Here is a 10,827-nt window from a genome sequence, read left to right as displayed (position 1 = left end):
GTTTATCTAAGGTGATTTTGGAAGTTTTTTTAAACATTCGTTTCTTATTTAATTGGTTCCACATTGTTTGCTGATTTTTATTTTATTTAAACTGTGTCATTTATTTATTTTATTTGACATCAAGGTGTATGCCGTGCCTCCAAGCTTTCTTACTCATTTTGCTAATAAACGTCCTACGTTTCTTATTTATTTGGTTATATGTTATACATGTTTACTTAGCCTATTTCCAGTTTTGTATACCCATTTAAACTTTATGCAAGTTATTTGTTATTTTATATTAGGCATAGCCTGCCCTATAGCATGGTGTATTTGTTTTGTTATTAAAAGTTCTGTTATATATATATATATATATGCTAAAGTGAGCTTGACGTTGTATTTTGTTGTTGCATTCAATCAATTGACGCCGAACTGCCGCTAATTCAAAAGTGAAAGTAAAATGCGCACGGCGCTTTTAAGCTATTTAAAAGCGACGGAAAGCAAGGAAAAGAGCGAACTAAAAACGAACAATTGCTTTACGCCGAATTTCCGCTATTTCAAAGTGAAAGTAAAATGCGCACGCCACTTTCACAAGCTATTTAAAAGCAAAGTAAAGCGAGGAAAAGAGGGAACGCCCCGCCCCCGCGGTGATACCGGTATTGTCACACGTCGATTAACCGGTGGGAAAATTTCCTCACCGTCACAACCCTACTCAATCTCACACTTTATTAAACAAGTCGCTTTATTAAACACTTATAGTCAGTTATTATGAAAGAGTGGTAACATTTTGATACCTAGGCCTTTTTACTTTTTTACTTGTCAGATTCAGTGACCCTAGCCAACTGCAATCATAAGCATTTCTAAGGAACAGTAGGAACTGCAACATCATTACATCATTGGGTAATTACGGGAACTAGTAATAAGAATAAAGATAAGATCTACATTTATCAGATAATCAGAATATGTTATACAAGAGCTAAAACGGAAACCATTCTTAGAAGTAGACAAACACATTAGCAGACAGCAGCATTAATGTTTCCTTTCTTTTCTATAAGCATTTAGATGCTTGTGACAATGTCTAGCTTGTTTTCTTTAGTCTTAAGACATGAAACATGTTTTACAGCACCGCTCGTCTCCTCTGACGCTGATCATTCGGCTTCAGCGTCTGATCTACTGTGTGCGCTCCCACACGAACATTTGCTGAACAGTGACCCCTGGTCACAGTTAGTTATCGCTAGGTCACCAATTTCGGCACAATTCAATTGTGGAATTCAATTCTAAAATAAAGACAGACTGTTTGAACCGGTGATTTCTTTTTTCGCTTCGGTGGATGCATTTCATAATTTGACTTGAGATTAAGCAAATACATTTGTGTGAGAATTTCTCGCATTATAAAAGTTAAACTTGCGGGAATGGTTTAAATTATGCGCAATCCCGTGCCGAAATTCAAGCCCTGAGATACAATTAGTTTTTGGTGAATTTAACAGGCATTCGTGGTCTCATGAATCTATTATTTGTTCCTGGTCATATTGTTTTGGCGGAGCACAAAGTTATGTTTAATGAGGACGATATCTGCTTCGTCATGCCTAGAGCTGATCCGTGCTGGTTGCTGAGGAAATACATCAACTTTCGCACTGTGGATCGCCGGATCGGCTTCCACCGTGGACGAAGCCCGGGGTCGTCACATGTAGTTGCCGCAAGCCCGCCGGCCGCACTGTTCAAGCTCACCGGCCTTCTCTCACTCAGTTCGCCGGCCGTTCCTCACTCTAGGCCGGCGCCGCATGTAACGCTGTGTTTCGTTGTGACATTGAAACAACTTTGTTTGGCCTTCCAAAAGAGGACACGACTAGAAATCAGTGTACATTACCAGTGTGTGACGAGAGGGCCGGGGCCGAGAGCCGTGGGAATGGAGCGAGGCCGGTGGAGTAATTGCGAATGCCAAAACACAAAATAAAATCCAGGCCTGGTCCTCTCTCGTCTTTCCCTGTCGTCACTCCTCCTTTGTATCCTTCCGGAGCTCCTCCGTGAGACTCGAGACCGGTGAGTGGCGCAGGTGTCGCGCATTCGCAATTACTCCACCGGCCTCGCTCCGTTCCCACGGCTCTCGGCCCCGCCCCTCTCGTCACACAGTGTTTCCCATACACTGATTTATTTGTGGCGTTTGACTTCATTGAATAAACATGAGCACTGCACGTTTCAAAATCAAAACACGTCGCGGGTGTTTTATATGAATGTTTTATACGAACTGTGTTTCGTTGTGAAAATGAAACTACTTTGTTTGGCCTTCCAAAAGAGGACGATATCTGCTTCGTCATGCCTAGAGCTGATCCGTAACATTACGCTGAGGGCGTAACATTTGCTTTTCATGCTTGAGGTATTTGGCCAATCACAACGCACTGGATAGCTGGCCAATCAGAGCACACCTCACTTTTCAGACCGATTAGCTTTGTAAAAATCAACGCGTTTCAGAAAGGCGGGGCATAGAGGAGAAACAATAATGTACAGTATGTGGAAAATAATGTGTTTTTTTTACCTTAAACCGCATAAACGCATTTCATTACACCAAATACACAAAATTATGTTCTTTTTAGCAACATCATATGACCACTTTAATACTAAGTCAGGTGCATGGATGTAATATGGACCGATTGCCAATGAGAGGACTGTAAAGAGTGCCTGTCACTTTCTTGACGCACAGACAGGCAAAGTCAATTTGAAATGGCAAGTGTTTGGTCTAAGACGCTTACCTGATGGCAGGCAGCTTTGACAAGCAGCTCTATTTATAGCCAATGAGACACTGTACTGGGTCTCTCGCCAACAACCAAAAAAAGCTAATGCACTTTTTAGTAGTAGAGATCAACTACACTACTATATTTATCATTCATCCCATGCATGAGAGAGTGGCTGCCAGTTATTTGGAAGTACAACTGGCTTGGGGCAAGACTTCTGTCCCATGATAGCCAATTTATTTCAAGATGACTAGCTGTCCTGGAACATATATCCAAAGTGCGGCACACAGGGCTTGCTACAAAAAACAGAGAGTTATGCCGAGTTCACACTGCACGATTTTAGCCCGATTTTTCACTCGCCGACAAATGCCTGAAATCGGAGGCAAATCTGTGCTTGTTCACGCGAGTGACAATCACGCAGTGTGAATTATCAAGGACGCGATTTGAGGGAATCGGCGACATGTCACCTGCAAAATATTTGGCATGCTAAATATCTGGAGCTGCCGGCGATTCACAATCACGCTGTGTGCAATGATTTCTGACTGCAAACTACATCGGCGATGACCTACAGCCAATGAGAGACCAAGATACAGGGCAGAGGGAAGTTCGGGGAGGAGTAATAGACCAGAATGTCAGTATTCCTGAGATACAATTAGTTTTTGGTGAATTTAACAGGCATTCGTGGTCTCATGAATCTATTATTTGTTCCTGGTCATATTGTTTTGGCGGAGCACAAAGTTATGTTTAATTTTATATATTTATTTTGAACTTTACCGTAGTACAGCGCTGACTTTGTAGTAGGGCTGGACAATAATTCAATATCAATATATATCGCGATATAATTTTTTTCAATAACGGTGATATGATTTTTAAACACATTTCCGATATACATTACCAGTGTGTGACGAGAGGGCCGGGGCCGAGAGCCGTGGGAATGGAGCGAGGCCGGTGGAGTAATTGCGAATGCCAAAACACAAAATAAAATCCAGGCCTGGTCCTCTCTCGTCTTTCCCTGTCGTCACTCCTCCTTTGTATCCTTCCGGAGCTCCTCCGTGAGACTCGAGACCGGTGAGTGGCGCAGGTGTCGCGCATTCGCAATTACTCCACCGGCCTCGCTCCGTTCCCACGGCTCTCGGCCCCGCCCCTCTCGTCACACAGTGTTTCCCATACACTGATTTATTTGTGGCGTTTGACTTCATTGAATAAACATGAGCACTGCACGTTTCAAAATCAAAACACGTCGCGGGTGTTTTATATGAATGTTTTATACGAACTGTGTTTCGTTGTGAAAGTGAAACTACTTTGTTTGGCCTTCCAAAAGAGGACGATATCTGCTTCGTCATGCCTAGAGCTGATCCGTAACATTACGCTGAGGGCGTAACATTTCCGTCACATGCTTGAGGTATTTGGCCAATCACAACGCACTGGATAGCTGGCCAATCAGAGCACACCTCACTTTTCAGACCGATTAGCTTTGTAAAAATCAACGCGTTTCAGAAAGGCGGGGCATAGAGGAGAAACAATAATGTACAGTATGTGGAAAATAATGTGTTTTTTTTACCTTAAACCGCATTTCATTACACCAAATACACAAAATTATGTTCTTTTTAGCAACATCATATGACCACTTTAATACTAAGTCAGGTGCATGGATGTAATATGGACCGATTGCCAATGAGAGGACTGTAAAGAGTGCCTGTCACTTTCTTGACGCACAGACAGGCAAAGTCAATTTGAAATGGCAAGTGTTTGGTCTAAGACGCTTACCTGATGGCAGGCAGCTTTGACAAGCAGCTCTATTTATAGCCAATGAGACACTGTACTGGGTCTCTCGCCAACAACCAAAAAAAGCTAATGCACTTTTTAGTAGTAGAGATCAACTACACTACTATATTTATCATTCATCCCATGCATGAGAGAGTGGCTGCCAGTTATTTGGAAGTACAACTGGCTTGGGGCAAGACTTCTGTCCCATGATAGCCAATTTATTTCAAGATGACTAGCTGTCCTGGAACATATATCCAAAGTGCGGCACACAGGGCTTGCTACAAAAAACAGAGAGTTATGCCGAGTTCACACTGCACGATTTTAGCCCGATTTTTCACTCGCCGACAAATGCCTGAAATCGGAGGCAAATCTGTGCTTGTTCACGCGAGTGACAATCACGCAGTGTGAATTATCAAGGACGCGATTTGAGGGAATCGGCGACATGTCACCTGCAAAATATTTGGCATGCTAAATATCTGGAGCTGCCGGCGATTCACAATCACGCTGTGTGCAATGATTTCTGACTGCAAACTACATCGGCGATGACCTACAGCCAATGAGAGACCAAGATACAGGGCAGAGGGAAGTTCGGGGAGGAGTAATAGACCAGAATGTCAGTATTTTAATAGATATATGAACAATTATATCATACAGAAACAAGCACAAACATTTGCTTGATGAGCCACAACATCAGCGTAACAGTTACTGCTAAATTATTTACTTCCAACTCTCTTTGCAGAACACCCAATCCCTGTTCCCTGCATCTCCGTTTTTCTTTTTCTCCTTGTAGCTGGAAATCAGCTCACAGACAATTTGCGGGCTATATATATTTTTTAATAATTCCAGTCTCGCTTGAGAACTCCGGTCTGACGCACGCGGGTTCTCACGTTATTTCCTTATCCCTTCTCACGTGTATCTTGTTGTGAAACGTAGTTTGCAGACCAGACAGAGCTTTCGGCGATTCTTTCTATTGTGAAGTCATGCAATGTGAAACCCCCTTTCGCCGATCCATCGTGCAGTGTGAACACAGCAGCAACTGAATGCTACCCCAGATAGTCATGAAGTGTGAAAACAACGGCGATCCGACGAGTTTGAAAATCATGCAGTGTGAACTCGGCATTAGGGAGACGGTAATAAAAATAACATGCTGCCTGCTAGTTGCAACAGTAGTGAACAACTGATATTGGTTTTTTATGACCAAATGCAATACAGATTCTTTTAAAAATGTTTCACAATGTGTATGCAAAAAAATTTTTTTATTTTTTTTATCACAACAAAAAAAACATATGAATTAAGAATTTTGTATCAGTTTTTGTGTGTCTTTAATCAGATTTGTAGGCTGTTGAATTGTAAACTAATTGCTGTATCACTTAAACACTGCGCTGTTATTTAAAAAGTTGAGTAATTAATTATACAAACAAAACAAGTAACTTCGCCTGGGAATAACATTGTTGTGTTATGGCATTTATCAATAAACAAAAAATAATCAAATGAATAAATAATCAATTTACACTACAAAGAAGAAATATCGGTTGAGTTTATAAAATATTAACGTCTATCTCTAGCAACCATATGACTGGGCAGCAATATGACATTGAAATGGATCTGAAATAATTAAGTGGACTGAGGGAATTCATCCACACAAAAATTTTAAAAATGAGAAGAACCTTGTGTACTCATGAGAGGGAAAAGAAAACTAGGTCAGAAATGCCTGCGGTGATGACAAGTCAATAAGATCATCAGCAAGCTGTCAAACACTTTCACACTTTGACGCTTAACATAGACGTCAACTGGAATGCTTACAATTTTTTTTCCATTGCCACTATATTAAAAAAACGCCTCCACTAATGTCCATCATTATTTGACCTCTACCAGTTCAATCCTGTTATTTAAAAGGTTTGCTTACCCAGAAATTACAAGTCCATCATCATTTACTCATCCTCACGTTTTTCCAAACTTGTATGACTTTCTGTCTTCCTCAAAACACAAAATGAGATGTTAGGGAAGATGACAGCATCAGTGAGTCACCATTCACTTTCTTTGTGTTGGGAAAAGCATGAACTCAAAGTGATTGGTGACTAAGGTTATCATCCTGCCTAACATCTCTTTTTGTGTTTTTAGGAAGACATGTGGGTGAGTAAAGGATGACAGAATGCTTCATTTGGTGAACTGTTCCTTTAATTCGAAGCTGATTTGCTTACAACCCAAACAAAAACAGCATCTTCTACTGTCGTGAATCTCGGACAGAACTCTTTACGGGCATGAAAACTTGGAAAAATACAAAACAAGCATGAAACCTCCAAACAAAAGCCCCATCAGTGGACACACTCACCTCTCAGAGACTGACACAAACAAGTCTGAAAGTGACTAATACACAGGGATTAGACCATGTACTTTCTTTCTTCAGGTTCATAACGTTCTTCAGAAGCTTTTAGACGCGTCTATGATAATATACCGATCTGTTAAATCGTTTAAAATCAAATTCCCGTTAAAAAAAAGCTGAAAAACAAAAGACGATCCGTTCCAGGCAGCGTAGTAACGGGAGCTAGTCAGCTAGCAATACTGACACAAACAACTTCATTAGCGCAGAAATACAGTCAGAAACATCCTAAAATATACTCCAACGTCTACATGGAGGTGTCGGGTTTTTGCTCACCTGTCTGCGTAAGCGGCGAGGGCGATGACCTACAGCCAATGAGAGACCAAGATACAGGGCAGAGGGAAGTTCGGGGAGGAGTAATAGACCAGAATGTCAGTATTTTAATAGATATATGAACAATTATATCATACAGAAACAAGCACAAACATTTGCTTGATGAGCCACAACATCAGCGTAACAGTTACTGCTAAATTATTTACTTCCAACTCTCTTTGCAGAACACCCAATCCCTGTTCCCTGCATCTCCGTTTTTCTTTTTCTCCTTGTAGCTGGAAATCAGCTCACAGACAATTTGCGGGCTATATATATTTTTTAATAATTCCAGTCTCGCTTGAGAACTCCGGTCTGACGCACGCGGGTTCTCACGTTATTTCCTTATCCCTTCTCACGTGTATCTTGTTGTGAAACGTAGTTTGCAGACCAGACAGAGCTTTCGGCGATTCTTTCTATTGTGAAGTCATGCAATGTGAAACCCCCTTTCGCCGATCCATCGTGCAGTGTGAACACAGCAGCAACTGAATGCTACCCCAGATAGTCATGAAGTGTGAAAACAACGGCGATCCGACGAGTTTGAAAATCATGCAGTGTGAACTCGGCATTAGGGAGACGGTAATAAAAATAACATGCTGCCTGCTAGTTGCAACAGTAGTGAACAACTGATATTGTTTTTTTATGACCAAATGCAATACAGATTCTTTTAAAAATGTTTCATAATGTGTATGCAAAAAAAATTTTTTTTTTTTTTATCACAACAAAAAAAACATATGAATTAAGAATTTTGTATCAGTTTTTGTGTGTCTTTAATCAGATTTGTAGGCTGTTGAATTGTAAACTAATTGCTGTATCACTTAAACACTGCGCTGTTATTTAAAAAGTTGAGTAATTAATTATACAAACAAAACAAGTAACTTCGCCTGGGAATAACATTGTTGTGTTATGGCATTTATCAATAAACAAAAAATAATCAAATGAATAAATAATCAATTTACACTACAAAGAAGAAATATCGGTTGAGTTTATAAAATATTAACGTCTATCTCTAGCAACCATATGACTGGGCAGCAATATGACATTGAAATGGATCTGAAATAATTAAGTGGACTGAGGGAATTCATCCACACAAAAATTTTAAAAATGAGAAGAACCTTGTGTACTCATGAGAGGGAAAAGAAAACTAGGTCAGAAATGCCTGCGGTGATGACAAGTCAATAAGATCATCAGCAAGCTGTCAAACACTTTCACACTTTGACGCTTAACATAGACGTCAACTGGAATGCTTACAATTTTTTTCCCATAGCCACTATATTAAAAAAACGCCTCCACTAATGTCCATCATTATTTGACCTCTACCAGTTCAATCCTGTTATTTAAAAGGTTTGCTTACCCAGAAATTACAAGTCCATCATCATTTACTCATCCTCACGTTTTTCCAAACTTGTATGACTTTCTGTCTTCCTCAAAACACAAAATGAGATGTTAGGGAAGATGACAGCATCAGTGAGTCACCATTCACTTTCTTTGTGTTGGGAAAAGCATGAACTCAAAGTGATTGGTGACTAAGGTTATCATCCTGCCTAACATCTCTTTTTGTGTTTTTAGGAAGACATGTGGGTGAGTAAAGGATGACAGAATGCTTCATTTGGTGAACTGTTCCTTTAATTCGAAGCTGATTTGCTTACAACCCAAACAAAAACAGCATCTTCTACTGTCGTGAATCTCGGACAGAACTCTTTACGGGCATGAAAACTTGGAAAAATACAAAACAAGCATGAAACCTCCAAACAAAAGCCCCATCAGTGGACACACTCACCTCTCAGAGACTGACACAAACAAGTCTGAAAGTGACTAATACACAGGGATTAGACCATGTACTTTCTTTCTTCAGGTTCATAACGTTCTTCAGAAGCTTTTAGACGCGTCTATGATAATATACCGATCTGTTAAATCGTTTAAAATCAAATTCCCGTTAAAAAAAAAGCTGAAAAACAAAAGACGATCCGTTCCAGGCAGCGTAGTAACGGGAGCTAGTCAGCTAGCAATACTGACACAAACAACTTCATTAGCGCAGAAATACAGTCAGAAACATCCTAAAATATACTCCAACGTCTACATGGAGGTGTCGGGTTTTTGCTCACCTGTCTGCGTAAGCGGCGAGCGGTTGTCCTTCAAGCGTGTGCTTTTGTTGGAGTGGGCGCTGCGGATCCAGTGGACTGACTGGCTGACTCGACCAGGCTGGATTTTCTGGATATCGCTGCGTTTCAATGTGACGCCCCTCGCGTGAGGGCAGAGTGGCCAATCAGAATGCGCGGGTAGGTCACGTGACCAAGTTTCACGCTGACTGGTTTGACGGGATTTGTAGTCCGCGGGTGACTTGCTTGTTTGTGGGTTTCATGTTTTCTTTCATGTTTTTTTTTTCCCACCATCACTGTATATTTATATATAAAATGTTATTTTATGTTTAAATATTACCTATTTTAATAATAACAACTTCATTTATTCGTTTAGAAAAAATATTAGTCAACCATTAGGATATTGTCATATAAAGACGTAACCAAATATTGGTAAGATTGAGAGGGAGACAAATTTAGACAAAGTTTACAAATCTATCTTTAAACAACCCATGTCGATTGACTGCTATTGTGAATATTGAGGAAGACTCTTGAGTCCCCCAATGTCTATAATATTAACAACCCTGCTGTCATGGGCCTGTGATGAACTGAAGGCTATGATTTTGTGCAATCGATTACACAGATTCAAATATTTGCATCACAGAAAGTGGGGATATGCAATGACATCCCTGCCTATCAACTATTCAGATATGATATCAGTGCTAACAGTAATGCAATCTTGGAAAGTAGCCTGCTTGATTTACTAATGATGTAATCGATGACAAAGGTTATAGAGAAAATGTACTATGATCTTTATTGAGAAATTATACCTAGGCTTTGACCATTATCACTAATCAAGACTTAAGTCTGTATGTAGGTGAGAATATAGGTTACTACAGTACACCACATACACTTTTTTATGACGACAATCAAAGTGTGATTTAATGATGTCACAGTTTTAGGATTTAAAAATATTAAATATGGACACAGAAATATGCGTAAGAATTCAAGAAAATTTCTGCATTATTTCTAAGTCACACTTTTCAGTAACTCTAAAATTCAGATTTATTCAGTAACAGTTCGACTGAATATAATTTGTAATATGAAATATGTATTAAAGCAGAAAAATAAATAAATGCAGAAAAATGCTAAATGTAAGCGCTAGTTTCAATAGTGGTCTCGGGCTGTATGTGGTTATATGTTTCCTGTGGTGTTTTGGCCTCTATAAGCTTTCTAGAGAATTTCCCGTTTAAACCAGCTCAGGTCATGGTTTATCATTTGAACATACAAACCCAATGAGAAACTAAATAAGTGGAACATAAGCCTCTGTGTTCCGGCCCAACATTAAATGAAGCTGATAACCATCTAAATGAAAAAAAAAGCACTCACCTATTTGCAAAACAGATGTTAGAGGAGGGCATACAGACAGATCTGCACCTGTCAATACTTTCTGTGCCTGGTATTGAGCCAGTCACTGGAAACTCTCCCAACCTGCATGCGGTTCACAAAGTACATGCAGTTCGTGCCAGTGTCTACTAATTGCATAACAAAACCAGTGAGCTGATCTACTAATAATGTGGTGGAACTG

The 10,827-nt window shown here is 40.0% G+C and overlaps 1 long non-coding RNA gene across 1 annotated transcript in view; it reads right to left on the bottom strand.

Annotated features, from left to right (window-relative positions):
* The window catches only part of LOC107572033 (uncharacterized), a 45,628-nt gene extending 36,259 nt beyond the window's left edge, over nucleotides 1-9,369 (bottom strand). Inside the window, exon 1 of the long non-coding RNA XR_001607274.1 lies at nucleotides 9,267-9,369. This is a non-coding gene — a long non-coding RNA (uncharacterized lncRNA). The remainder of the gene's footprint in view (nucleotides 1-9,266) is intronic.
* Between the last annotated feature and the right edge of the window lie 1,458 nt (nucleotides 9,370-10,827).

Source organism: Sinocyclocheilus grahami, unplaced genomic scaffold (assembly GCF_001515645.1).
Source record: "Sinocyclocheilus grahami isolate Dianchi unplaced genomic scaffold, SAMN03320097.WGS_v1.1 scaffold1685.1, whole genome shotgun sequence".
Taxonomy (NCBI): domain Eukaryota; kingdom Metazoa; phylum Chordata; class Actinopteri; order Cypriniformes; family Cyprinidae; genus Sinocyclocheilus; species Sinocyclocheilus grahami.
Note: the sequence above shows the minus strand (reverse complement) of the source record. Positions and strands in the feature narration are given on the sequence as shown.